A 7,552-nucleotide genomic window follows, 5' to 3' on the forward strand; every position below is an offset into this window, starting at 1 on the left:
ATTGTCCAGCTGTTAAGGGGGCTTTGTGCCAGCCGAGGCCCTTCTCAATCTCTCTTTGGGGTCTTCAGCACATACTGTCTGGACTCACAGTTTGGGGGACCTTCTCTGGGCCTAGAGACCCCGCCCCTGTACCTCCTTATAGCAGAGTTCTGAGGGCGTCTGTTTATCTGTCTGACGGCCCCCACTGGGCCCCATGCCCAGTTTTACAGCTGAGTCATTTGGGGAGCAGAGTCTGGCTGGAAGGAGGGGCAGTGGGTGATGAGGGGCTGACTGGAGCCCTGCAGTGCCGTGGGTGGGGGGGTTGGTGCGGCGTTCGCCTGGAGGAACTAGTCCAGAGCCAGGCTGTGTGAGTCTGTCCAGTCACAACCACCCTGGGAATAAATCAGTGGGCGATGTACCCAGTAATAGGGTGTAATGAAGGGGCCGGGAGCCCCGGAGTTCCAGGTAGATGAGGAGGGAGCTGCCTGATTGTCTGAAAGCAACCAGAGTCAATTAATGGAATTGCTGTCAATAAGTTGTACACCTGTACAGAGTTGAATTGGCAACAGTTACGTGATAGATATATTTACAACAACGACAGAAAAAAAAAAGAGCAGCTTCTGAGGATGATTATGTACAACTAAACACCTCATGGGATTCGATTCCTTGGTTTGGAGGTTTAGGGTCATGGTTTCATGGGACATCCCACTTAACTGGCCTAATAACACGTCTAGTGCTTCTGTTCTGCTTGCTAGTTCATTGCATAGTGCCTGGGGTCTTAAAAGCTTGCAAGCAGCCATCCAAGGGGCAACAATTGGTCTCCATTCACCTAGAGCTACAGAGGAAGAAGGAGAGTCAGGAATAGGAGGAGGAAATGGAATGTACAGCTAATTGCCTCTATGAACAACTACCTCCTTTGTCATGAGACCAGAAGAACTGGATGGTGCCCAGCTATCATTACTGAACATTTTGTTCAGAGATTCTGTAGAAGAATCTCTGACCAAAAGAGGGAAAATGCAGAACAGAATTTCAAATGTTCACGGAATCCATACTTTCTGGAGCCATGGAGGCTGGATGAACCCCTGAAACAGTTGCCCTGAGGTAATCTTTAAACCTTAAACCAAAAATACCCCCTGAAGTCTTCTTAAAACCAAGTAATAGTTTAGCTTAACTAGTGAAGAATGTCTGCCTTACACGTTGTGCTCTTTTAAAAACTATATGGGATCAAATTGACAACAGCAACTCAAAAGATGAGATAAGAACCTTAGGGGGCAGTGAATTTATGTTAACGAAGGAGGAACAACTCAGAAAAGGAGGGTGAGAATGGTCGCACAACTGGAAGAATCTAATCAATGTCACTGAACTATGCACGTAGTAATTGTTGAATTGAGGTATGTTCTGGCCAGGACCCTATGAAAATTTCTACCTGATCCTTGGAAGTTCCTGCATAGCTGAAGGGTTCCATTGGAACTTTCTAACCAGAGGGGAAGAGACATTTATTGAGCAGTTACTGTATGCTGGGCCCTAGGCTAGCTGCCTTTCCATGTGCTTCATCCTTTAAACCTCCTAACTGCCCCCAGAGGAATGATTTAGCACCTTATGTTGACAGAAGAAAAACCCAGGTCCAGGGGGCTTAAAGCTGCTTTTGAATCCTGCTGTCAGACTTGAAAGCCTGTGCCGTTTCTCTCACTCATTCACTCACTCATTCACCCACTCATCATTCATTCACTCACCCAATCACCCACTCATCATTTGTTCATGGACTGTTTTATTCTTTGATTTCTCATTCAGCTCAGACACAGAAGTAGACTGTGTGATGGGAGCTTTGATAAGGGGAGCCCTGGGGGTCTGGGTGGGGGGCTCCTGACCCAGCCTAGGGCGGTCAGGGAGGATGTCTCTGAGGCCATTGTGAGGACTGAGTGGGCTTGAACCAGGAGACAGGTGGGTGCATGGGTGGGAGTGGTGGGCATTTGGGGTGTCAGGGGAACCCCGAGTGGTTGGCTTAAGTCCGAGTGATGAGACGGAGACCAGGGAGGTCGAGTGTGGCCTCGTAAGCTGATCTGAGGAGCTAGGGCTTTGCTGCAGGGTCACGGGGTGCTACTGAGGAGGTTTAAGTGTGGGGAGGGGATGGCTTAGTCAGAGGTGAGTGTTAGTACATTTGTTCTGGAAGCTGGTGTGGTGTGGCCAGGGCAACGAGAGGACAAGACTGCAGGAGGGGAGCCCCAACAAGGGGGGCCTGGAGGTGACTCTCTCCTGGACTAGTGGCTTGGAGGTGACCGTCTCCTAGACATGGGGCTTGGAGGTGACCCTCTCCTAGACATGGGACCCGGATGTGACCCTCTCCTAGACACGGGGCTTGGAGGTGACCCTCTCCTAGACACGGGGCTTGGAGGTGACCCTCTCCTAGACATGGGACCCGGATGTGACCCTCTCCTAGACACAGGGCTTGGAGGTGACCCTCTCCTAGACATGGGACCAGGATGTGACTCTCTCCTAGACATGTGTCCTTAGAGGTGACCCTCTCCTAGACATGGAGTTCAGAGGTGACTCTCTCCCAGACATGGGGCCAGGATGTGGCTCTTCTCTAGACATGGGGCCCAGAGGTGACTCTCTTCTAGACCTGGGATCTGGAGGTGACACTCCTCTAGATGTGTTGGTGGGCTGTAGGTGACCCTGTCCTAGACAAGAACTTCCCATACAGTCAGCATTTAATGGCAACTTGCCTCTGGTGCCTCAGCTGACCCCCAGGTTCACCCTCTGTAACCCTGGCCTAACTGGACTCATGGAACCTGACGTCCAAAAAAGAAATGCCTTTGAGGGGAAAACAAAAGGAGAAACCAACTTTTGATCAAAGAAGACTTTTGAAAAGCAAGTTCTTAGAAGCAGAGGGAATTTTCCAGCTAGTGCTGGGCTGGGAGGAGCTGGAACCTTCTAGTCTGGGCTCACTGGACCTTCATGGAGGGGTAGGCACATGCCCACAGACCCCCTCAGGAACACTGAGAGGGGACGAATGAAGAATTGGAAGCATAGAGAGGGTGAGTGACTTGCCCAGTGTCCCATAGCTCAGAAGCATCTGAGGCTGAAATTGAACCGCGCTCCCTCTGACTTCAGAGTCCAGGCTCCTCTCCATTGTGGAAGCGTGCCAATGGCCAACTGCAAAAACAACGATTATCAAATGAGACCATTTATTGAGTGCTTCCTCTGCCTCAGGGCCTTTGCACTTGCTGTTTCCTCTGCCTTGGTTCTCTTTCCCCAGGTCTGGGTGTGGCTGGCTCCCTCTCACCAGTGTTTGAGGGCAGGTCACCTCTTTAGAGAGGTCTTTCTTGATCACCCAATTTAAAGTTACCATCCCCCTGCCCCCCACAACTCATGATCCCATCACCCTGCCCTGTCTTCTTCTTACCTGCCCTCCCCATTGCTGTCGAGTTGACTCCAACTCCTACTGATCCTACAGGACAGAGTAGAGCTGCCCTGTAGGGTTTCCTAGGCTGTAATCTTTACGAGAGCAGATTGCCAGGTCTTTTCTCCTGCGGAGCAGCTGGTGGTTCAAACCACTGACCTTTCAGTTAACAGCCAAGCACTTTGACCACTGTACCACCAGGGCTCCTTTGTCTTCTTCCAGGTACATATTATTACCTGAAAGGATCATTTCTATTTATTTATGTGTTTACTTTATTGCACTCCCCCCCACACCAATTCTTTGAGGGCAGCGACCCCTTTGTTTTCTCGTGGATCTTTCCAGCATCTGGAACGTGTTGGCGTGAGGCCATGGTGACTATTTGTTGAAGAGTAAAAGCATTAATTAATTAATTCCCCCCTCCTCTCTGTAGAGGAGGTCCTGGGTGGTGCAGACGGTAAAGTGCTCAAGGACTAGCCTAAACACTGGTAGTTTGAACCCCCCCAGAGTCATCGGAAGAAAGGCCTGGAGATGTGCTTCCAAAAGGCCACAGCCTTGAAAACCCCATGGAGCAGTTCTACTCTGAACACGAGGGGCCACCATGAGTAAGAATCAGCTTGATGGCACCTAACAACAATTCTCTGCAGTTCCATTTTCTTTCTTTCCTTTTTATTTTTTAAATTGAATTTTATTTTTCAATCTCAGCCTGAGGAGGCCCCAGAGACTGGCCCGGTGTGTGACTTGCTCCAGGTCACTGATCCTGGGGGGTCTTAGCACAGCAGGTCCCGGCGTTGCTGCCTTGCGGGGCCGGGCTTGCTGTTTTGTGGACCAGGTGTAGATGGCTCTTGGCTCACAGCGTCTGTTGTGGAAGTGCTGCTCCCTTCCGCGCTTCGGCTGCACGGCGGAGAATGTTCGCGCTCTAGGCACGGAGACGTACAGGCTGCTGCGGCTCCATAAATATTAAATGGGCATTAAAAGACGGCTCTGCGTTCCCAGTTTCCCTGGTTCCTCCAAGCAAGGCCCGTTGCAAATCCCCTTTATGTGAAATGCAGCACTTCACTGCCGAGCGCCTCCTGGGATGCCTTGCCGCTGCTTTTTTAGGCTGGGTCCCCTGGTGCAGAGCTGTTCCCCCATATTGTGGGCCCCAGCTTCTGTGGGCAGGGGTGGGCAGAAGCTCCCGGGAGCCCCTTTTCACAAGGGTTGTGCTTAGCCTGGACAGCCTCCTGCAGGATTGTGGGGTGGGTAAGCGGGGAGGGGGCAATGCCTCTTCAACTTGTAGCTGAGCCCTCTTGACCCTCACTCTCTCCAGGCTGTGCTGGGCGCTAGAAGAGTCTGGCAAGACGCACCCTCTGTCCGTCCATCCATCCCTTCATCCCTCATCCCTCAGTCTCTCCATCCCTCCGTCTCTCCCTTCCTTCCCCATCTTTCTTCTTCCTTCCCTCCCTCCATCTTCCTCTCCATCAATCCATCTCTCTATCTCTCCATCCATTCATCAGCCCGTCTCTTCCCCATCTCTCCCTCCCTCACCCCATCTCTGTTTTTTCTTCTCTCTGTCTCCTCCCTCCCTCCCTCCCTCCCTCCCTCCATCCATCCATCCATTTCTTCGTTCATCTATCCATGTATTCATCCATCCATCCATCCATCCATCCATTTCTACATCCACCCATCCATCTCTTCAGCCATCCATCCATGTATCTCTCCATCCACCCATCTGTCCATCCATCTATCCATTCATCCATCCATCATTCCCTCCCCATCTCTCCCTCCTCGCTCCATCAGTCCTTCTCTCTATCTCTCTCTCCATCCATCCATCCATCCATCCATCCACCTATTCATCCACACATTCAGTAATTAAATATTAATGGAGTATTTGTGATAGGCCCTGGGGACAATAATAGTATAATAATAATAGCTAACATTTAATGAGTACTTACTCCGTAAGCAGTTTATACATGTCAGCTAGTTTAACGGTCACGACTATATGAGGTAGGAGCCCTGGTGGCTCGGTGTTAAGAGCTCGGCTGCTAACCAAAAGGTCGGTAGTTCAAATCCACCAGCCACTCCTTGGAAACCCTATGGGGCAGTTCTGCGCTGTCCTGTGGGGTTGCTGTGAGTCGGAACTGACTGAACAGCAACGAGTTAGGTTTTGGTTTCATATGAGGTAGACGCTGTTTTTCTTTCTGTGTTGTAGATGAGGAAACAGAGTCTCTGGGAGGTTAAGCCACTTGCTCAGGGTCCCAGTGCTGGCGGGTGCTGGAGCTGACATACTGGGGTGAGTCAGGGAGACCCCGGCCCTGCCTCAGGGGATGTCCAGGCTCTCCATGTGACCCTGGAATGCAGGCCCCCAATCAAGGCCTCTCTGGCTTGTTCTGGGTGATAAAGGGCACGTCAGTTTTAGCCAGCTGGAGAGGAAGGCAAAGGGGTCCAGGCCGAAGGTGCCGAGCCCTGGAGCCAGGCAGCCTAGGTCTGGTTTCAGCTCTGCCACTCACTCTCTGCCATGCTGAGTAAGGCCCTTAACTTCTGCCACGCAGCCTTCAAATGGGACATGTAATAATGCCTGGCTCATAGCTGGTGAGCAGTAAACAGGATAACCCTTGTAAAGTGTTTGGAATTGGGTGGCTGTAAACAAGAGCCCAGCCCCCATTAGCCAATGGCCTCCGGCCTGTGTGGCTGGAGGGTGGCAGAGGCAGGCCAGGCAGGGCCACATGATCTAGGGACTTCATCAGAAGAGCCACGGCAAGGATTGCAAGCAGCGGTGTGATGTGGTCAGCTTTGCATTTGAGAACGCAGCCCCTGGAGATGCCCCTTCTGCTCATCCTTGACACCCCGGACCATGGATGATGCCCCAGTAATTGATAAATAGGCATCAAATTGAACTGAATAGTGATTATAATAGTAACAGCCAGTATTAGCTGGGCACTTAGTACCTGCCAGGCCCTGTGCCAGGCCCTTCAACTAACCTGCCCAGCTGCTCTGGGAGGTGACGTTAACTAGTATAAATCCATTTTCCAGAAGAGCAAGCTGAGGCTCCGAAAGGTTAGGAAGTTGGCCTAAGGTCACACAGCAAGTCAGTGTAATGCTGGACGTAATGCTGGGCCTTGGCATCTGGTGCTCCGAGGCCTCTCCCAGAACTCTTGGGTGCTGGCCAGCTGCTCTGGAAAAGACAGGGTGCAGACCTGCTCTGGGGAGATTTCGTGAGCCCCAAGGCCGTGACACTGAGTCGCCCACCTCACCTCGGGCCCCCTTGCTGCATCTGCTGGGAAAGCTGATGCACTTAGAGACAATTTGCAGGACAAAGAATGGACAAGTGCGTCCTAGGGAAAAGCAGATCTTTTTCCTTCTCTTCCCAAGTGGAGAAGAGGGGATGTTTTGTGAATCAGGGTGCATTTTTGGGGGGAGGGGAGAGGAAGAGGAGGATGTTGCTATTTATTTCACCTTGTAGGGGACGATCAAGATTTTAAAAAAATTAATAACCCATTTCTCCTTTGCGCGTAATTAAAATGTTCTCCAGTCTCTAATTTTTGTCATTTTCCTGATCTAATTTGTTTTCTGACTGTGTCGATTCTTCTTCCAAGCGCAAAGCAAGGGGGATTTTTCTTCGTTTAATGTGACTGGGATATGACTGTCCAGGAATAGTTTAAATTATGTGATTTTCTCCTTGGTTAAATGCGGTGCAGATGGAATCGTTGCAAGGTCTTAACGACCCAAAGGCGGAGATAGCAACAGCCGTCTTCAGGGTATCTTCTATTTATACAGTTTACAAAAAGATTACGAAAAATCGGGCTTAGCAGGGAGGCCACAGTGTTCAGTGTGTGGGGCCGGATGGGTCTCACCCAGGCTTGTACTTCAAGATTCTACAGAGCTGAGTTGGAATCACCCAAAGGGGCATTCCAAGGCAGTAAATTGAAATACAAACTGCGCTTTTCAGTGGAAGAAAATAAAATCATAGTACTCGAAAGCTGTGATCCTAGGTGGATTCAAGGCCTGGCTGGGAAAGTCAGGATTTAAGGGGTTCTAGTGGTTAAGAGCTACAGCTGCTAACCAAGAGGTCAGCAGTTCGAATCCACCAGCCGCTCCTTGGAAACCCTACTGGGCAGTTCTAAGTTCTACCCTGTACTGTAGGGCCACTATGAGTCGGAATCAGCTAGATGTCAAGGGTTTGGTTTTTTGGTTTGA

Source organism: Trichechus manatus, unplaced genomic scaffold (genome assembly GCF_000243295.1).
Source record: "Trichechus manatus latirostris isolate Lorelei unplaced genomic scaffold, TriManLat1.0 scaffold00069, whole genome shotgun sequence".
Taxonomy (NCBI): domain Eukaryota; kingdom Metazoa; phylum Chordata; class Mammalia; order Sirenia; family Trichechidae; genus Trichechus; species Trichechus manatus.